We start from the raw sequence: 23,156 nt of genomic DNA, 5'->3' as shown, positions 1-23,156 counted from the left end.
TTAATATCAAAATTATAGTCATTTCCTATTACCCTTTTAATCAACATCATCCATAATACAAAAAAAGTAAGACCTAATTCTACAGTTAATGAATTTAAATAGATGTGGAATTAAAAAAAAGTGCCTGGGTGGCTTCAGTCGTTAAGCATCTGCCTTTGGCTCAGGTCATGGTCCCAGGGTCCTGGGATCAAGCCCCGCATCGGGCTCCCTGCTCCGTGGGAAGCCTGCTTCTCCTTGTCCCACTCCCCCTGCTTGTGTTCCCTCTCTCGTGTGTCTCTCTCTGTCAAAATAAAATCTTAAAAAAAAAAAAAAGATAAAACTAATTACCAACAAGATTGAAAATATTTTAATTGGAAATTGTCATAAAGCCATGTAAATTTCAGTGCTTTCCTCCCTCCTCCACATCTAGCAAAACTCAGAAAGTGAGTCATGAAGACGACTAAAATATCAGGCTAAATCATTTCAAGAGAGAGGATTTTTTTTCTCAGTGACTTAGTAAAATTTTTATAATATTTGCATTTTAACTGATAAATTAAGTTTTATTCTTTGGAATTTTTAACATCAAATAAAAAAATAAAACATTAACTAGATGATTATAGACTCTGGGAAATTGCTTACATACATTAGTGTTGGAGTTAGTTATTCAGAATGCAGTGGAACCTCCATTGAAAATTTTTCCTCAGAGAATTACCTTATAAGTTCTGTGATTTTATAAGATGGTTCTGGCCTGTGCTGAGAAGGGTGGTTTGGTTGGGGAAGACTTTGAAGGGAAGGAAATACATGTGATAGCCTCAGCAGTCTAGTCAAGAAATATTAAGGTTTAACTCCAATAGGGTAATGATGATTTAAGTTGATGGTAAAAGTAGTACAAAAGAAAATGTAAAAGGACTTACCTACCAATTGATTTGGTAGAGTAAATAATGAGACTATTTTTTTTCTCCAGTGATGTTAGAAGGATACCCAAAGTATAACCAAGATAAGTAAAACAGCCTTGAAAGTGGATCAAGTGGGAGGAAATAATTATTTAGTGGGTAAAAATGGAGGCATTGCCAATGTGCAAGATGATAAATAAAAGTATTTGAAGTCATGGTATTAAATAAATTTGGGATTGAATAGAGAGGATAAGTAAGAAGACCTAAAACTGTTTAGAGTTAGAATAAAATTAAAACAGCATGTAGAAAGATAGCAAAGAGCAGAACCCTGCAGATGACGGTGACTTTGGAGACAGAGTCTCCAAAGGATGGAAAATTGAGGAAAGATAATGTGATTTGTTTAGAGGTAGGCTGAACTTGAAATAATTGTAGTGGATGTTTGAAGATTTAGTGGGAACATGTTGGTATGTCAGATTAAAGGAGAGAGGAGATGATAACACAATAGGAGCAAGAAGAGTAGATTACTTCCTTGAAGAGTTTGGAAGAGAAAATATAGAGGCCTTTTAAGGTGTACTGCCCTTCTTGCTGCTTCATTCTGTTTAGGTTGAGGTTAACGTGTGTTCAGCAGAAAGGACAAAACTGTGAGGAGGAAACACTGACAGTCTGAGGAGTGGAGAGTGGAAGTACAGGCCATGTGTAGCATTCAGAGCACACAGAGGTCTCAGAAAGGACTTCCATAGCAAAGCTGCCAGGTTTGGGTTTAATCCTTTCAAATTTGTTAGGGCTGGGTGACAAACTATATAAAGAAGACAGAATGGAAGAGGTGCTGCCCATCCTCTCTTCATAACTTCAAGTCTACTCTCCCTTGTCTGCATCCTCCCTGTTGGAGAAGGGCAGGGACGGATTACTCATATGGACTGCCTCTGTGGGCCAGTGGGAAGCACTACAGGAGATGTCTGCAGGTTGGGAGGAGTGAGATGGGCTGTTGATTGCCTGGCTCCCTGCTTGCTGGTGTGCAATCAGTTGGCCAAATTCCCCCCAAGCCAGCCTTGGCCTGGCTACCCTCTTCAGGCACTTAACTCTGAATTCTGGATACTCTAAGATCATGGGGTTGTGAAGGCCCAGAACAGTGACAACAACAGAATATGCACAAGCCCTCCTACCCACTTCTCTTTAGGAAATGATTCCCCTAGTAATCTTTCCTCACATTATCCAACTTTGAATGTGTCATCTGTTTCATCTAATATCATAATTGATAAAGGTAGTGCTCAAGATTAGAAAAAATAAGAGGAAGAAACAGCAAATCTGCAAAATCTCTTGAGTACAGTGAGTCAGAGTATGGATTCTGGGTGAGAAGAATATAGGAGAGGAAAGTTTTATTTAAGAAAACTTGTCAGAAATCAGGTCTTTGGATGGTATCTACACTATTCTTCATAAAAATTCTGTCATCTTGTAACCTTTATGTATATTCACATAATTCTCGACTTGGAACTTGGTTTTTGAGACTTACATGATCATACGTGGTTTAAAAAAACAAGAGTCACAAACCTCCCATGGTTTGCATAGCCCTGACAGAAAGGGGTTATAAAATTTAAATAAAATAAAACACCCAAGACAAAGGGCTGATATCCAAGATCTGTAAAGAACTTCTCAAACTCAACACCCAAAAAACAAATAAGTCAAAAAAAGGGCAGAAGACATGAATAGACACTTCTCAAAAGAAGACATACAAATGGCTAACAGACACATGAAAAAATGTTCATCATCATTAGCCATCAGGAAAATTCAAATCAAAACCACATTGAGATACCACCTTACACCAGTTAGAATGGCAAAAATTGACAAGGCAAGAAACAACAAATGTTGGAAGGTTGTGGAGAAAGGGGAACCCTCTTACACTGTTGGTGGGAATGCAAGTTGGTACAGCCACTTTGGAAAACTGTGGGAATTCCTCAAAAAATGAAAAATAGAGCTACCCTATGATCCAGCAATTGCACTACCGGGTATTTACCCCAAAGACACAGATGTAGTGAAAAGAAGGGCCATATGCACCCCAATGTTCATAGCAGCAATGTCCACAATAGCCAAACTGTGGAAAGAGCCAAGATGCCCTTCAGTAGATGAATGGATAAAGAAGATGTGGTCCATATATACAATGGAATATTACTCAGCCATCAGAAAGGATGAATACCCAACATTTGCATCAACATGGATGGGACTGGAGGAGATTATACTACGTGAAATAAGTCAAGCAGAGACAGTCAATTATCATATTGATATGATATCTGGTTTCACTTACTTATGGAACATAAGGAATAGCATGGAGGACATTAGGAGAAGGAAGGGAAAAATGAAGGGGGGGAATCAGAGGAGGAGATAAACCATAGAGACTATGGACTCCAAGAAACAAACTGAGGGTTTTAAAGGGTGGGAGGATGGGGGGATGGGTTAGCCTGCCAGTGATGTATTAAGGAGGGCACGTATTGCATGGAGCATTGGGTGTTATATGCAAACAATGAATCATGGAACACTACATCAAAAACTGATGACGTACTGTATGGTGACTAACATAACATAACAATAAAAAAATTAAAAAAAAATAAAAAATAAATAAATAAAATAAAACACTCCTAGCCTAGAAACCATTTCCTTCTGCCATAGAGATTTTTACTCTATTGTGGGTTTTGGCCAAATTATCATAAATTGCATCACCTTTGAACCAGGCTATAATTATATAGTCATTAAGCAAATATTTACCAAGTACAGTTGTGGCTTTGGAGATAGTAGAAAGTAAGACAGAAAATGTCCCTATACCTGTGAGCCTTTTAGTCTACTGAGAGAAAGAGAGAACAAATAGTAAATGGATAAATAAGGTAATTTTAGCTAGTGTTGAATTCTACAAAGAACCCAGGGCAATATGATGGTTAAAGAACATTTTGCTAACACCAGAGCTGAGGCCTAAAGGAAAATAAAGTATGAACCATGCACACATCCTGTGCTTTAGGAAAAGAGAAGTGCTCACACAAAGTGCTATGACAAGAAGATTTTGGTGTGCTAGAGAAGCAAGAAGGTCGTTTTGGCCAGAGCACTAAACATTAGGAGACAGGTCCAGAAAAGCAGTCTGGGGACAGATCACCATGACCTTTAAGTCTTGGTAAGGGGTTATTTATTCTAAATGTACAGGAAGCTCCTGAAGAGTTCAAGTGTAGTGGTGACATCATTTTGTTTTAATTTTTAAACGTATTTCTCCTGCTATTCTGGGAAGCACAGATTGTAGGCAGACGAGCAGAAGCAGAGACCCACTGAAGTTATTTGCAATACTATCAGTAATAATGATATTTGAATGTTTACGCTTGCAAAGCATAGCGTTATCTCATTTAACTGCAAAATAGCCTATTTTATTTATTTATTTATTTGAGAGAGAGAGCGAGATTGAGGAGGGCCAGAGGAAAAGGGAGAGAGAATCTCAAGCAAACTCTGCAGTGAGCCCGGAGCCCAATGCAGAACTTGATCTCATGACCCTAAGATCATGACCTGAGCTGAAACCAAGAGTTGGACAGTCAACTGACTCCACCACCCAGATGCCCCAAAACAGCCTATGTTTTAAGTTACTATCATTGCAGTTTGTAAATGAAGCCATGCACAGGCACTAACCTTTTTGAGATTGGCTGTAGCAACTTTTTACTAGATATGTCTTCTGAGACAAGGGAAACAAAAGCAAAATTGAACTGTTGGGACTACATCCAGACAAAAAGCTCCTGCACAGTGAAGGTAACAATCAACGAAATTAAAAGGCAACCTTTGGAATGGGAGAATCTAATAAAGAGTTAAATCCAAAATCTATGAACATATGTAATAAAGAGTTAAATCCAAAATCTATGAAGAACTTATCAAACTCAACACCCAAAAATCCAATAACCCAATTAAAAAATGGGCAAAAGACATGGATAGACATTTTTCCAAAGAAAACATACAGATGGCCAACAGACACATGAAAGATGCTCAACATCACTTATCATCAAGGAAATACAAATCAAAACTATGATGAGATATTATCTCACACCTGTCAGAATGGCTAAAATTAACAACACAAGAAACAATAGGTGTAGGGGAGGATGTGGAGAAAGGGCTCTTACACTGCTGGTGGGAATGCAAACTGGTGCAGCTGCTCTGGAAATCAGCATGGAGGTTCCTCTAAAAGTTAAAAATAGAATTACCCTAAGATCCAGCAATTACACTACTAGGTATTTACCCAAAGGATACAAAAATACTTATTCAAAGAGGCACATGCACCCCGATATTTATAGCAGTATTATATACAATGACCAAATTACAGAAGCAACCCCAATGTCCATCAACTAATGAATGGATAAAAAAGAGATGGTTATTATATATATATATATATTATATATATATATATATATTATATATATATATAATGGAATATTGCTCAGCCATAAAAAAGATTGAAATGTTACCATTTGCAACAATGTAGATTGAGCTAGAGAGTATTATGCTAAGTGAAATAAGTCAGTAAGAGAAAGACAAATACTGAGTTCACTCATATGTGGAACTTGAGAAACATGTCAGATGAACATAGGGGGGAAAAAAGAGAGGGGCAAACCATATGAGAGACTTTTAACCATAGAGAACAAACTGAGGGTTTCTGGAAGGGAGGTGGGTGGCAGGGGGTGGAGGGAATGGGTTAAATGGGTGATGGGGATTAAGGAGGGCACTTGTGATGAGCACTGGGTGTTGTATGTAAGTGATGAACCATTAAATGCTACACCTGAAACTAATATTACACTGTATGTTAACTAACTGGAATTTAACTAAAAACTTGAAAAAATAAAAGGAAATGAAGCCATGGAGGTACAGAGGAACTAAGCAAGTCCCTCTACATCATAAAGTTAGCATGCGATGGAGCCCAAGAAACACCAAATACCTAGACACCACAGCCTTTTTCACCACCACACTGTGCTCATAATTTGAATTTATATTTATTAGAGTTGGCTATAACCGAATTGACAATATTAAAGTCTTCAAAAGTAACCTTCTTATGTGAAAACCAGTGTTGGTGAAAAATGCTAGAGATAGAAAATGTTAACATTTACAGCAATAAAGCGTGAGATGAGACAGTGAATAATCAAACCTTAAAATTTTCAGGAGAAGCTGTTTCTTTATGAAAGCTTTCCCTTATCTATATTTTAGCCAGCATTTATATATCTCACCTCTGTTTTCCTTGCAAACATCTATTTTAAGCCATATATGCATACAGAATGCTAGATTATTTGAAGTTTCAGTGATCTCATCTTAAAAGCTTAGAGAGTCCAATATAGACATTCCCCACATAAAAAGATTAAAATATAACTTTACTCCAATGACTCTTCAGCCAAGAATTTTTCTTTTTAAAGCACTTCCAAAAATAAAATTTGGATGAAGCTTACAAAGCATACTTGTTCTGGTAACATAAATGGCAAGTGAAAAAGGGGTGGTGAATGACTAACAACAAGTTCATTAAGGATGACAATATGTAGTTTAGTCCCTTCTGGCCAAGAAAAACGCCTCCAGACAAAGTGATAATGACCCAGAAATAGCTGAGTGCTCAGAAGCTGGCAGATACACATAATACAAGTTAACTACAGGACCTACAATCTGTCCATTTGCTTTGGCCCTTCCACACCTCATAGTGTGAATCTGTGCACAAGTGATTTGGACAAGGTGGGTAAGTACTGTGGAGATGACCAAGATTGGTGCTAATGTTCCAGCCCTTACTTAAGAAGTAGATGCCAGTGAGTTTCTCTGAAATGTTGTCTGGCGAGATTTACCAAGCTTTTTTTTTTTTTTTTGAAACATAAATGAAATGAGAAAAAAATAGATATTCACATTTTTAACATAAATATACCTCAAGACTGCGGGCATCTGGGTGGCTGAGTTGGTTGAGTGCCTGCCTTTGGCTCAGGTCATGATCTCAGGGTCCTGGGATCCAGCTCCACATAGCATTGGGCTCCCTACTCAGCAGGGAGCCTGCTTCTCCCTCTCCCTTTGCCCCTCTCCTTGCTCTCTCTCTCTATCAAATGATAATCTTTAATTAATTAATAATTTCTATTTAAATTTTCTTTAATTAATTTTTTAATTAATTAATAATAAAATCTTTAAAAAATATATACCTCAAGATTGAATACAAGAGCATCTTTAATGTTCAGAAAAGTAGAAGTCTGTCTGCAACTCTTTTAAGTAAGTGTTCATTTAAAATGGTAGTAATGTAGCTAAAGAATTTCTGACTAATACAAAACTTAAAACAATTTTATTGACCAAGTCCTAAAAATTTATATTGGCCTTTAACAAAATATCTTCTAGCGATTCTTTATAAATTTGACAGATAGTTTTTATTTCCCTCTGTTATGCCTCCACTTTAGAAGCCACAAGACAATTACAAAATGTCATCAAGATTGAAGAGCAAGATAAATTCTTTTACACTGTTTGAATGGTCTACTACCTATAGGAATTCAGAAATTTTTTTGGCTTTCAAACCGGAAACTTGGAAAATCTTATGTTGAATTATTCTTTACAAAAGCAATGCATTCAGTAATTAGTAAAATTAAATGATAATTAAGAATGCTACGGGCGCCTGGGTGGCTCAGTTGGTTAAGCAACTGCCTTTGGCTCAGGTCATGATCCTGGGGTCCCGGGATCGAGTCCCGCATCGGGCTCCCTGCTCGGCGGGGAGCCTGCTTCTCCCTCTGACCCTCCCCCCTCTCATGTACTCTCTCTCATCTCGCTCTCTCAAATAAATAAATAAATCTTTAAAAAAAAAAAGAATGCTACTAATTTTTAAAAATTGCAGTAAGATTTTAGTACTTTGAAATAGGTTTTAAGCGGTGAGTAAAGAAATAGAAAAGTAATAGAAGTTAAAGCTTATGTAATAGTTTAAAATGCATTATTTTCCTCAAAAGTATATTTATGAATAATTAAAATAAAGATCCCTCTCATGGCACCATTATATATCTGTGATTTTTTTTAAAAGCAGAGAAAGTGAAACTATCTTTATCAAAACTACAGTTGTAAAATTCTGTGGTCACTTAGAGTTAATAAACAAAAAAAATGGACTTTAGAAAAAGGCCTCTATGGAATAAATGCTATTTGAATAAAGTAGATGTCAAAATATTTAAATCATATATTTCACATCAAAGAATGTCCCAGAGTTTTAAAGAAAATACTGGGAGGGGCGCCTGGGTGCCTCAGTCATTAAGCATCTGCCTTCGGCTCAGGTCATGATCCCAGGGTCCTGGGATCAAGCCCTGCATCGGGCTCCCTGCTCAGCGAGAAGCCTGCTTCTCCCTCTCCCACTCCCCCTGCTTGTGTTCCCTCTCTCACTGTGTCTCTCTCTGTCAAATAAATAAAATCTTAAAAAAAAAAAATACCGGGAAACAAAGTGACCATCATACTGGGAATTATGAAAGTAAAATTGATTTTAAAAGACAATAAGCAGTCCAATTTAAAATAGAGACAAGTTAAATTCCAATATACAAGTAAGAATATTCTTTTTTAAGAAACATAGCAATGTGTTTATCTCTACTGTTTCTTCCTTTTTAAAAATATATTTTAATTTTAATTATTTTTTTTTATTTGAGTGTAGTTGACACGCAATGTTCCATGAGTTTTAGGTGTACAACATAGTGATTCAACATCTCTCTCTGTTATGCTATGCTTTCACAAGTGTAGCTCCCACTACCTTCAGTCACCATGCAATGCCATGTTTCTTTTTTCTGTTACTATTTTCTGTCACTTAGGACTCAGCAGAACCCTTGACAAGATTTGTAAGGCATATAATATGGGAACAGATAGAACTATTTTCAAATGACTATGCTTCTCTTGAAAAAACTTTTTATATAAAGCAACCTAAAAATTATAGTGAAATTCAAAAGTTCTTGAGGCATGTAGTGTATTGCTGTGTCAGATGTTCAGTGGCACTCAAGGATGGAAGACCCTGTAAGATTGTGGCAGGAAAAAAATAAGACCTTTGCAATCAGACCTGTATTTTAATTCTGGAGCAAAAGTAACAACTGCCAATTAAAAAAAAATAAAGTGTAAATTGCTCTGGGCAACATAGACATTTTAATGAAGTTTATGCTTCCAATCAATGAGCGTGGAATGTTTTTTCATCTCTTTGTGTCTTCCTCAATTTCTTTCATAAGTGTTCTGTAGTTTCTATCGTATAGATCCTTTACCACTTTGGTTAGGTTTATTCCTAGGTGTCTTTCGGTTTTTGGAGCTGTTATAAATGGAATTGATTCCTCAATTTCTCTTTCTTCAGTTACATTGTTAGTGTATAGAAATGCAACTGATTTCTGTGCATTGATTTTGTATCCTTCCGTGTTGATGAATTGCTGTATGCGTTCTAATAACTTGGGGGTAGAATCTTTTGGGTTTTCCACGTAAAGTATCATGTCATCTGCGAAGAGAGAGAGTTTGAGTTCTTCTTTGCCAATTCGAATGCCTTTTATTTCTTTTTGTTGTCTGATTGCTGAGGCTAGGACTTCTAGTATTATGTTGAACAATAATGGTGAGAGTGGGCAACCTTGTAGTGTTCCTGACCTTAAGGGGAAAGCTCTCAGTTTTTCCCCATTGAGAATGATATTTGCTGTGGGCTTTTCATAGATGGCTTTTATGATATTGAGGTATGTATCCTCTATCCCTACACTGTGAAGAGTTTTTTTTTTTTTTAAAGATTTTATTTATTTATTTGAGAGAGAGAGAGAATGAGAGAGAGCACATGAGAGGAGTTAGGGTTAGAGGGAGAAGCAGACTCCCCGCCGAGCAGGGAGCCCAATGTGGGACTTGATCCAGGGACTCCAGGATCATGACCTGAGCCAAAGGCAGTTGCTTAACCAACTGAGCCACCCAGGCACCCGTGAAGAGTTTTAATCAGGAAAGGATGCTGTATTTTGTCAAATGCTTTTTCTGCATCAATTGAGAGGGTCATATCGTTCTTGTCTTTTCTTTTATTGATGTGCTCTACCAGGTTGTTTGATTTGCAAATGTTGAATCGCCCTTGCATCCCAGGAATAAATCCCACCTGGTCGTGGTGAATAATTCTTTTAATGTACTGTTGGATCCTATTGGCTAGAATCTTGTTGAGTATTTTAGCATCCATGTTCACCAGGGATATTGGTCTGTAATTCTCCTTTTTGATGGGGTCTTTGTCTGGTTTTGGGGTTGGGGTAATGCTGGCCTCATAGAATGAGTTTGGAAGTTTTCCTTCTATTTCTATTTTTTGAAACAGCTTCAGTAGAATAGGTATTATCTCTTCCTTAAATGTTTGGTAGAATTTCCCTGGGAAGTCATCTGGCCCTGGACTCTTGTTTTTTGGGAGGTTCTTGATTACTGCTTCAATTTCCTTGCTGGTTACTGGTCTGTTCAGATTGTCTATTTCTTCCTATTTCAGTCTTGGTAGTTTATAAGTTCCCAGGAATGCTTCCATTTCTTCTAGATTGCTTAATTTGTTGGCATGTAGTTACTGGTAATAATTTCTAATAACTGTTTCTATATCCTTGGTGTTAGTCGTGATCTCTCCCCTTTCATTCATTATTTTATTAATTTGGGTCCTTTCCGTTTTTTTTTTTTTTTTTTGAATACGTCTGGCCAGCAGTTTATCGATCTTATTAATTCTTTCAAAGAACCAGCTTCTAGTTTCATTGATCTGTTCTACTGTTCTTCTAGTTTCTATTTCATTGATTTCTGCTCTAATCTCTATTATTTCTCTTTTGCTTGGTTTAGGTCTTATTTGCTGTTCTTTCTCCAGGTCCTTTAGGTGTAAGGTTAGCTTGTACATTTAGGACTTTTCTAATTTTTTGAGAGAGGCTTGGATGGCTATGTATTTCCCTCTTAGGACCGCCTTTGCAGTATCCCATAGTTGGACCAATGTGTTTTCATTCTCATTAGTTTCCATGAGTTGTTTAAGTTCTTCTTTAATTTCCTGGTTGACCCAGTCATTCTTTAGCAAGATGCTCTTTAACTTCCAAGTGTTTGAGTTCCTTCCAAATTTCTTCTTGTGGTTGCGTTCCAGTTTCACAGCATTGTGGTCTGAAAATATGCAGGGGATAATCTCAATCTTTTGGTATCAGTTGAGACCTTATTTGTGACCCAGTATGTGGTCCATTCTGGAGAAGCTTCAGAATGAATATTCTGTTGTTTTAGGATGGAATGTTCTGTATATATTTACAAAGTCCCTCTGGTCCAATGTGTCATTCAAAGCTCTTGTTTCCTTGTTGATTTTTCTGCTTAGATGATCTGTCCATTGCTATGAATGGAGTGTTGAGGTCTCCTACTATTAATGTATTACTATCTATATATATCTTTATTTTGTTTATTGATTGGCTTATATAATTAGCTGTTCCCATGTTAGGGGCATAGATATTTACAATTGTTAGCCCTACTTATTGGATAGACCCTGACCATTGACATTTTTCACAGACTGTAACAAACAATCCTAAAATTTTTTTTTTTTAAGATTTTTTTTTATTCTTATGTTAATTCCCATACATTACATCATTAGTTTTAGATGAAGTGTTCCATGATTCATTGTTTGTGCACAACACCCAGTGCTCCATGCAGAATGTGCCCTCCTCAATACCCACCACCAGGCTAACCCATCCTCCCACCCCCCTCCCCTCTAGAACCCTGTTTGTTTTTCAGAGTCCATCGTCTCTCATGGTTCGTCTACCCCTCCGATTTCCCCCGCTTCATTCTTCCCCTCCCCAGTGTCTATCACCCAGTCACCCCATCCCTCCCACCCCACCCCCCACTCCAACAACCCTCAGTTTGATTCCTGCGATTAAGAATTCCTCATATCAGTGAGATCATATGATACATGTCTTTCTCTTTTTGACTTATTTCACTCAACATAATACCCTCCAGTTCCATCCACGTCATTGTAAATGGCAAGATCTCATTCCTTTTGATGGCTGCATAATATTCCATTGTATATATATACCACATCTTCTTTATCCATTCATCTGTCGATGGACATCTTGGCTCTTTCCACAGTTTGGCTATTGTGGACATTGCTGCTATAAACATCGGGGTACATGTACCCCTTCGGATCCCTACTTTTGTATCTTTGGCGTAAATACCCAGTAGTGCAATTGCTGGATCATATGGTAGCTCTATTTTCAACTTTTTGAGGAACCTCCATACAGTTTTCCAGAGTGGCTGCACCAGCTTGCATTCCCACCAACAGTGTAGGAGGGTTCCCCTTTCTCCGCATCCCCGCCAACATCTGTCATTTCCTGACTTGTTAATTTTAGCCATTCTGACTGGTGTGAGGTGGTATCTCATTGAGGTTTTGATTTGGATTTCCCTGATGCCGAGCGATATTGAGCACTTTTTCATGTGTCTGTTGGCCATTTGGATGTCTTCTTTGGAAAAATGTCTGTTCATGTCTTCTGCCCATTTCTTGATTGGATTCTTTGTTCTTTGGGTGTTGAGTTTGATGAGTTCTTTATAGATTTTGGATACTAGCCCTTTATCTGATATGTCATTTGCAAATATCTTCTCCCATTCTGTCGGTTGTCTTTTGGTTTTGTTGACTGTTTCCTTTGCTTTGCAAAAGCTTTTTATCTTGATGAAGTCCCAATAGTTCATTTTTGCCCTTGCTTCCCTTGCCTTTGGCGATGTTTCTAGGAAGAAGTTGCTTCGGTTGAGGTCAAAGAGGTTGCTGCCTGTGTTCTCCTTTAGGATTTTGATGGACTCCTGTCTCACATTGAGGTCTTTCAACCATTTGGAGTCTATTTTTGTGTGTGGTGTAAGGAAATGGTCCAGTTTCATTCTTCTGCATGTGGCTATCCAATTTTCCCAACACCATTTGTTAAAGAGACTGTCTTTGTTCCATTGGACATTCTTTCCTGCTTTGTCGAAGATTAGTTGACCATAGAGTTGAGGGTCCATTTCTGGGCTCTCTGTTCTGTTCCATTGATCTATGTGTCTGTTTTTGTGCCAGTACCATGCTGTCTTGATGATGACAGCTTTGTAATAGAGCTGGAAGTCCGGAATTGTGATGCTGCCGGCTTTGCTTTTCTTTTTCAATATTCCTCTGGCTATGCGGGGTCTTTTCTGGTTCCATACAAATTTTAGGATTATTTGTTCCATTTCTTTGAAAAAAGTGGATGGTATTTTGATGGGGATTGCATTGAATGTGTAGACTGCTCTAGGTAGCATTGACATCTTCACAATATTTGTTCTTCCAATCCATGAGCATGGAACGTTTTTCCATTTCTTTGTGTCTTCCTCAATTTCTTTCATGAGTATTTTATAGTTTTCTGAGTACAGATCCTTTGTCTCTTTGGTTAGATTTATTCCTAGGTATCTTATGGTTTTGGGTGCAATTGTAAATGGGATGGACTCCTTAATTTCTCTTTCTTCTGTCTTGTTGTTGGTGTATAGGAATGCCATTGACTTCTGTGCATTGATTTTATATCCTGCCACTTTACTGAATTCCTGTATGAGTTCTAGCAGTTTTGGGGTGGAGTCTTTGGGGTTTTCCACATAAAGTATCATATCATCTGCAAAGAGTGAGAGTTTGACTTCTTCTTTGCCAATTTGGATGCCTTTGATTTCTTTTTGTTGTCTGATTGCTGTGGCTAGGACTTCCAATACTATGTTGAATAGCAGTGATGATAGTGGACATCCCTGCCGCGTTCCTGACCTTAGGGGGGAAGCTCTCAGTTTTTCCCCATTGAGAATAATATTTGCTGTAGGTTTTTCATAGATGGCTTTTATGATATTGAGGTATGTACCCTCTATCCCTATACTCTGAAGAGTTTTGATCAAGAAAGGATGCTGTACTTTGTCAAAAGCTTTTTCTGCATCTATTGAGAGGATCATATGATTCTTGTTCTTTCTTTTGTTAATGTATTGTATCACATTGATTGATTTGCGGATGTTGAACCAACCTTGCAGCCCAGGGATAAATCCCACTTGGTCGTGGTGAATAATCCTTTTAATATACTGTTGGATCCTATTGGCTAGTATTTTGGTGAGAATTTTTGCATCCATGTTCATCAGGGTTATTGGTCTGTAATTCTCCTTTTTGATGGGGTCTTTGTCTGGTTTTGGGATCAAGGTAATGCTGGCCTCATAAAATGAGTTTGGAAGTTTTCCTTCCGTTTCTATTTTTTGGAACAGTTTCAGAAGAATAGGTATTAATTCTTCTTGAAATGTTTGGTAGAATTCCCCTGGGAAGCCATCTGGCCCTGGGCTTTTGTTTTTTGGGAGATTTTTGATGACTGCTTCAATTTCCTTAGTGGTTATAGGTCTGTTCAGGTTTTCTATTTCATCCTGGTTCAGTTTTGGTAGTTTGTACATCTCTAGGAATGCATCCATCTCTTCCAGGTTATCTAATTTGCTGGCATAGAGTTGCTCATAATATGTTCTTATAATTGTTTGTATTTCTTTGGTGTTGGTTGTGATCTCTCCTTTTTCATTCATGATTTTGTTGATTTGGGTCATTTCTCTTCTCTTTTTGATAAGTCTGGCCAGGGGTTTATCAATCTTGTTAATTCTTTCAAAGAACCAGCTCCTAGTTTCGTTGATCTGTTCTACTGTTCTTTTAGTTTCTATTTCATTGACTTCTACTCTGATCTTTATGATTTCTCTTCTGCTGGGTTTAGGCTTTATTTGCTGTTCTTTCTCCCGCTCCTTTAGGTGTAGGGTTAGGTTGTGTACTTGAGACCTTTCTTGTTTCTTGAGAAAGGCTTGTATTGCTATATACTTTCCTCTTAGGACTGCTTTTGCTGCATCCCAAAGATTTTGAACAGTTGTGTTTTCATTTTCATTGGTTTCCATGTATTTTTTTAATTCTTCTTTAATTTCCTGGTTGACCCATTCATTCTTCAGTAGGATGCTCTTTATCCTTCATGTATTTGAGTTCTTTCCAATTTTCCTCTTGTGATTGAGTTCTAGTTTCAAAGCATTGTGGTCTGAAAATAGGCAGGGAATGATCCCAATCTTTTGGTACCAGTTGAGACCTGATTTGTGACCTAGGATGTAACAATCCTAAAATTTGTATGGAACCAGAAAAGGCCCCAAATTGCCAGGAGGGTGTTAAAAAAGAAAACCAAAGCTGGCGGCATCACAATGCCTGACTTCAAGCTATATTACAAAGCAATAGTCATCAAGACAGTATGGTATGGGCACAAAAACAGACAAATAGATCAATGGAACAGAATAGAGAGCTCAGAAATGGACCCTCAACTCTATGGTCAACTAGCCATCAGGGAAGTACAGGGAAATACAAATCAAAACCACAATGAGATACCTCCTTATACCAGCTAGAATGGCCAAAATTAAAAAACAGGAAACAGCAAGTGTTGGCGAGGTTGTGGAGAAAGCGGAACCCTCTTACACTGTTGGTGGGAATGCAAGTTGGTACAGCCATTCTGTGAAACAGTATGGAGGGTCCTCAAGAGGCTAAAAATAGAGCTACCCTACAACCCAGCAATTGTACTACTAGGTATTTACCCCAAAGACACAGATGTAGTAAAAAGAAGAGGCACCTGAACCCCAATGTTCATAGCAGCAATGTCCACAGTACCCAAACTGTGGAAGGAGCCGAGATGCCCTTCAACGGATGAATGGATAAAGTGATGTGGTCCATATATACAATGGAATATTACTCAGCCATCAGAAAGGATGAATACTCACCATTTGCATTGACATGGATGGAATTGGAGGGTCTTATGCTAAGTGAAATAAGTCAAACAGAGAAAGACAGTTATCATATGGTTTCACTCATGTGGAACATAAGGAATAGAGCAGAGGACCTCAGGGGAAGGGAGGGAAAACTGAATGGGAAGAAATCAGAGAGGGAGAGAAACTATGAGAGACTCTGGACTCCGGGAAACAAACCGAGAGTTATAGAAGGGAGGGGGGTGGGGGGGATAGGGTGACCAGGTGATGGGTATTAAGGAGGGCACGTGTTGGGGTGAGCACTGGGTGTTATATGCAACTAATGAAACACTGAACACTACAACAAAAATTTATGATGTACTATATGCTGGCTAACTGAATGTAATAAAAAAAATTGAAATGAATTATGTTGGCAGTTTTTTTTGATAAATTATTTAAATTCTGGTGACTCCAGAAAAACTGCTTTTTTTTTTTTAATCATCAGTTAACTAAGTTGTTTTATTTGTAAAGTGGTGTTACAGTTTTACATGTAGTTTTAAAAATGATATGTAGGAAAAGTTTAGAAACCGTAAAAAAAATATATATTTTTCTCTAGGTTATGGAGACCATTATGGTAAAGCTCTATTATATTTGGTCCAAAATGTACAAATTTAGACACCATCTAAATCCCAGAACTTATCTCCAATTAGAAGAAAATGCTGTTGAAGTGATAAAAGTGTCTCTGTGTCAGTAATGTTGAATAATTTGTTGTAAACACTAACATATGAAATATATTATCACCTTTTATTCATTCATTTCTTCCTTCCTTCATTTGTTCATTTAGAAAATATTTATGGCATATTCAATATAGTCCAGATCTGTGCTAGATGCTAGAACATCTAGTCAGCATCTGGTTGAGAGATTGATATTTTAAAAGATACATAAGAAATAACATGACAAGGATTTTAACAGAAAAACAATACTAAGAAAACAAATGCTATTACTGGGAAAGGACATTCAGACAAATTTGTTTTTCATGGTTTATTCAGTCACTCATTTATTCATTTAACAAACATTTATTGAGCATTTAGTGTATGTCAAGCACAGTGCTAGATACTGTGTCCAAATAAGTCCAAATCTTTGATTGTCTTTTACTACTTAATATGTGGCTTTTTGCTTCACTAATTACATCTCACATTTACCTTATTTTGAGTCAAAATTTTTATATGAATTTTGACAATGGAGAAAGTTCTGTTTTGTCTTCTTTGCCCAACTTTTTTTTTTTTTAAATGATTTACCAAACACCTTGATGTTTTTAAAGCCCTACCTTGTAATTGAGGGTCTTCCCCAAAGGAATTCTGCTTCTCAAATTCAACCCTGTAACTAGGGGTTCCACCATATAGAGACATATTTTCCAACACCTGCCTGCATCTATAAATTGTCTGTACTAAAATTCCTTTTTGCAAGTCCCAAAAGAAAAATATAAGTGGTCAATAAGCAAAATGTTCTACATCTTAATGCAAAATGTTCTACATATCTAAAATTTAGTTAATTTTATTTAAGATAAGATAGCATTTTTTTGCCATTAACTGAGCATAGTTAAAAACAGTACTTTCTAGGGGTACCTGGGTGGTTCAGTCAGTTAAGTGTCTGCCTTTTTTTCAATTTTTTAACTTTAAAAAAGTTTTTATTAATTATTACTTATATTAATTCCAGTTAGTTAAATACAGTGTAATATTAGTTTCAGGTGTACAATTTAGTGATTCAACACTTCCATACAACACCAGGTACTCATCACAAGTGCCCTCCTTAGTCCCTATCAACTATTTGACCCATCCCTACACTCACCTCCCCTCTGGCAACCATCAGTTTGTTCTCTATAGTTAAGAGTCTGTTTCTGTTTTGCCTCTCTGTCTCTTTCTTTTCCCCCCATTGCTCATTTGTTTTGTTTCTCAAATTCCACATACAAGTGAAATCATATAGTATTTGTCTTTCTCTGACTTACTTCGCTTAGCATAATACTCTCTAGTTCCATCCACATCATTGGAAATGACAAGATTTTGTTCTTTTTTATGGCTGAGTAATATTCTAGTGTGTGTGTGTGTGTGTGTCTGTGTGTGTACAATATATATGTATATAAAATTATTTTGGGGAGCAGAAAGTTTTTAATTTTTTTAAACAAATACACCAAAGAATCATGTAATGTTGCCAGCATTGGATGCACTCCTGGGCCACAATTCTGCACCTTCCTTTGCAACTGGTTTTGTGATAGCAGAACCTTTCATTTCGCCTTTATTATTTACCATGACACCTGCGTTATCTTCAAAATAGAGAAACAAACCCTCTTTTCTCCAGTATGACTTTCATTGTTGAATTACCACTGCTGGATGTACCTTCTTTCTGAGCTCTGGATTGCCTTTCTATAAATATCACCTCTTTATCCATTCTTCAGTCAATGGACATTTGGGCTGCTTCCATAATTTGATCATTGTAGATAATGATGCTATAAACATTAGGGTGGAAGTATCCTTTTTAATTACTATTTTTGTATTCTTTTTTTTTAATTTTTTAATTTTTTTTTATTCTTATGTTAATCCCCATACATTACATCATTAGTTTTAGATGAAGTGGTCCGTGATTCATTGTGCATAACACCCAGTGCTCCATGTAGAATGTGCCCTCCTCAATACCCACCACCAGGCTAACCCATCCTCCCACCCCCCTCCCTTCTAGAACCCTGTTTGTTTTTCAGAGTCCATCGTCTCTTATGGTTCGTCTACCCCTCCAATTTCCCCCGCTTCATTCTTCCCCTCCCGCTACCTTCTTCTTCTTCTTTTTTTTTTCTTAACATATATTGCATTATTTGTTTCAGAGGTACAGATCTGAGATTCAACAGTCTTGCACAATTCACAGCGCTTACCAGAGCACATACCCTCCCCAGTGTCTATCACCCAGTCACCCCATCCCTCCCACCCCACCCCCCACTCCAACAACACTCAGTTTGTTTCCTGCGATTACTATTTTTGTATTCTTTAGGTAAATATGTAGTAGTGCATTGCTGGATCTTAGGGTAGTTCTATTTTTAACTTTTTGAGGAACCTCCATACTGTTTTCCAGAGTGGCTGCACCAGCTTGCATTCCCACCAACAGTACAGAAGGGTTCCCCTTTCTCCACATCTTCAACACTTGTTGTTTCTTGTGTTGTTAATTTTAGCCATTCTGACAGGTGTGAGGTGATGTCTCATTGTAGTTTGATTTGCATTTCCCTGATGATGAGTGATGTTGAGTATTTTTTCATGTGTCTGTTGGCAATCTATATGTATTCTTTGGAAAAATGTCTATTCATGTCTTCTGCCCATTTTTTTGTGATATATAGCAGCTTGTATTGCCCTTTAACAAAGTAATATATATACATATTATACACACACATATATATATATATTTAAAAACATTTTCAAAATGAATGGTAATAACAATAGCAACACTTCAATGGCACTTATTACATCCTAGTAATGTTCCAAGTGCTTTACTTATATTCACTCATTTTAATTCTGAAAGTAAACCTATGGAGTACTGTCATTATTATTCCTAATTTACAGATAAAGAGACTGAGGCACTGGGGGCTAGGTAAATACCCAAGGTCATGATTAAACTGTATTCAAACTCTAGCTGGCTACAGGGTCTATGCTCATAATCACTATTCAAATCATGTCTCTAAATACATTCTGCCTTTTTAAATTGGGTTATTTGTTTTTTGGGTATTGAGTTGTATAAGTTCTTTATATATTTTGGATACTAATCCTTTATCAGATATATCATTAGCAAATATCTTCTCCCATTCAGTAGGTTGCCTTTTAGTTTTGTTGATTGTTTCCTTTACTGTGCGGATATTTATTTTGTTAAATTCCCAATAGTTTATTTTTGCTTTGTTGCTCTTGTCTCAGGAGACATTTCTAGTAAGAAGTTGCTACGGCTGATGTCAAAGAGGTTACTCCCTATGTTCTCCTCTAGGATTTTGATGGTTTCATGTCTCATATTTAGGTTTTTAACCCATTTTGAATATTTGTGTAGTGTAAGAAAGTGGTCCAATTTCATTCTTTTGTATGTTGCTGTCCAGTTTTCCCAACACCATTTGTTGAAGAGACTGGCAGTTGACAGTTCTTTTTTTAAATTGTACTTTTAAATATTGTTTCTTTTTCTTCTCTCTTGTGTTGGTTCCAATTAAACAACTTCTGTCATCCTTAGTTTTGTTCCTCTATGCATAATGTCTTTGTTCTCTATGTTTAAGATTTCTTTTTCTCACTGGTTTTGAACATTTTATTATATTATGACTTGTGGCAGTTTTCTTCATGTTTGTTGTGCTTGGGGTTTGTTGCACTTGCATCAGGGGGTCTATAGTTTAATGAAGAATGGAAAAACTTCAGTCATTATTACCTCAAATATCTTTTCAGCCTTATACCTCCTCTCTTTGGGAGACTTTGATTATAAGTATCGTAGGCCACTTGAAGTTGTTCCAGTCATTAATTCGTCCTCTTTTCACCTTTTAATATTCTTTTTCTCTCTGTGTATTTCATATGGGAAGTTTCTATTACAATATCTTCAAATTTACTAATCTTTTCTTCCTCAAAGTCTATCTAATTCATTGTAGTAGTTTTCATCTCAGACGTAATAGATTTTTAATTATAATTTTTATTATGTTATGTCACCATACAGTACATCATTAGTTTTTGATGTAGTGTTCCATGATTCATTGTTTGCATATAACACCCAGTGCTCCATGCAATATGTGCCCTCCTTAATACCCATCACTGTGCTCACCCATCCCCCGGCCCCCTCTAAAACTCTCAGTTTGATTCCCGGAGTCCATAGTCTCTCATGGTTCATCTCCCCCTCTGATCCCACCCCCCTTCATTTTCCCTTCCTTCTCCTAATGTCCTACATGCTATTCCTTATGTTCCACAAATAAGTGAAACCATATGATAATTGACTTTCTCTGCTTGACTTATTTCACTTAGTATAATCTCCTCCAGTCTCATCCATGTTGATGCAAATGTTGGGTATTCATCCTTTCTGACTGAGTAATATTCCATTGTATATATGGACCACATCTTCTTTATCCATTCATCTGTTGAAGGGCATCTTGGCTCTTTCCACAGTTTGGCTATTGTGGACATTGCTGCTATGAACATTGGGGTGCATATGGCCCTTCTTTCCACTTACATCTGTGTCTTTGGGGTAAATACCCAGTAGTGCAATTGTTGGGTCATAGGGTAGCTCTATTTTTAACTTTTTGAGGAATTTCTGCATGTTTTCCAAAGTGGCTGTACCAACTTGTATTCCCACCAACAGTGTAAGAGGGTTCCCCTTTCCCCACAACCTCTCCAACATTTGTTGTTTCTTGTCTTGTCAATTTTTGCCATTCTAACTGGTGTAAGGTGGTGTCTCAGTGTGGTTTTTATTTGAATCAGTAGACGTTTGAAGGTGCTTTTTAAATATTTTCCATGTTTCTACTTAAATTTGTAATTACAGTTATAAAAACTGTTCTAATATCTTTTTCTACTAACCCTTACATTTGTGTTACTTCTGAGTCCATTTATTAATTGACTTTTCCCTCATTATGTGTCATGTTTTTCTGCCTCTCTGCATGCCTCATAATTTTTTATTGGATGTCAAGCATTATGAATTTTAACTTGAGTTCTAGATATGTTTGTATTTCTATAAGTCTTCTTGAACTTTTTTCTGGGATCCAGTCAGGGTTCTTGGAAACAGTTTGATCCTTTTATGATTTGTTGGGCTAGACCAGAGCAATATTTAGTCTTAGCCTAATTATTCCACACTGCTAGGGCAAAACACTTCTGATTAAACATTTCTAATGTTCCATGATAATAAGGTTTGCAAGTCTCACTGTTGTGGAAAAGGGATTATTCCTGGCCTTCTTTGTGTATTATTGACTGCCCCCTCTAATCATTTAGGATGGTTCTTTTCCCAGAATTGTATAACTTCCTTGTAACATGTGCTGAATATTTGAAGTGGACTCTGAAGATCTCCTGAGTTTTTTCTGTGTATAGCTTCTTCTTCTTTGATACCTTGCCCTGTGAGCTCTTGCCCCTTTGGTGTCCTTAGACTCTCATGTCTTAGGTAGGTACTGAATCAAAGTGTCTTTCCTAGAAATTTTTGGAAGTTATTCCATATCTTCTGGCATTGATTGTTGCTTGGATGATATCTGAGATTAGTCTAGATTTAATTTTTCTCCCTTGTAGGTGATTTACTTTTTGTACCTGGATGTCACAAGTCTTCCTTTAATTTTTTTGTTTTTTATTGAGGTATAATTGACATATTAGTTTCAGGTATACAATATAATGATTTGATATTTGTATATGCTTATGAATTGATCATCACAATTAAGTCTAGTTTCCCCATATAAAGCTACATAATATTCAATACAATATTATTGACTATACTTACCAACCTGTACATTATATCTCCATGACTGATTTATTTTATGACTGGAAGTTTGTACTTTTTTACCATGTTCTCACATTTAACTTAGCCTCAACTCCTTTCCCCTCTGGCATCCATCAGTCTGCATCTATGAGTTGGTTTTGTTTTGTTTTTTAAATTCCATGTGTAAGTGCAATCGTATGGCATGTGTCTTTCTCTGTGACTTAATTCACTTAACATAATACACTCAAGACATATCCATGTTGTTGCAAAAGGCAATATTTCCTTCTTTTTTATGGCTGAGTAGTATTCCATTGAGTAAAGTACCATGTCTTCTTTCTACATTTGTAGGAGTGCGGACAACACTGACTCCATCTTTGGCCCTCCATGTTCCAGACCCATTGGAAGTTAATATATACCCTGACCAGAATTCAAGAAGGCTTGTTCTGATCTTCCCTAAAGTAGCACACATAAGGCACCACTTTAGTAGAGATGACTGACACACAGAAGGTGCCACTTTAAATACTAGTAGAGATGACTGGCATACAGAGGGTGTCACTTCAAATAACTAGTAGAGATCCTCTGGCACTCTAGATGGTGCCACTGTAGATAATTATCCTTTGACCTCACCACAATGCCCCTTCACTCTATAAAAGCTGTGGATTCAGGTCCAGACTGGATGGAGAAGAGCTCCTAGATCATCTGTCCACCCACTCCCTCTGTCAGTAAGTTACCTGAATAAAACTCCGTGTAAATGGTATGGAGTGGCTTTGTTTTTCAGTCTCAAAGTGCCTTTCAGTTCAGTTCAGAGGATACTTTGCTGACCCTCCTCCGTCTTCTAACACCATTCATCCATTGATAGACACTCTGGTTCTTTCCGTATCTTGGCTATTGTGAGTAAAGCAGCAGTAAACATAGGGGTGAATATATCTTTTCAAATTACTGTTTTCATTTCTAGAGATAAAAACCCAGAAGTAGAATTATTAGATCATATGGTAGTTCTATTTTTAGTTTTCTGGGAGAGCTCCATACTGCTTTCCATACTGGCTGTATCAGTTTACATTCCCACCAACAGTGCATGAAGGTTCCCTTTTCTCCACACCCTCACCAATACTTGTTATTTCTTGTCTTTCTGATAATAGCCATTCTAACATATGAAATGATATCACATTATGA

General features: G+C 37.1%; 1 pseudogene; it reads right to left on the bottom strand.

The window, feature by feature from the left end:
- LOC118009673 overlaps window positions 1-23,156 on the bottom strand; it is a 40,184-nt pseudogene that overhangs the window by 1,352 nt on the left and 15,676 nt on the right.

The sequence above is a fragment of the Mirounga leonina genome, unplaced genomic scaffold, assembly GCF_011800145.1.
Source record: "Mirounga leonina isolate KUSES-001 unplaced genomic scaffold, KU_Mleo_1.0 Mir_127, whole genome shotgun sequence".
In the NCBI taxonomy this organism is placed as follows: domain Eukaryota; kingdom Metazoa; phylum Chordata; class Mammalia; order Carnivora; family Phocidae; genus Mirounga; species Mirounga leonina.
This window is presented reverse-complemented; position numbering and strand designations above follow the sequence as displayed.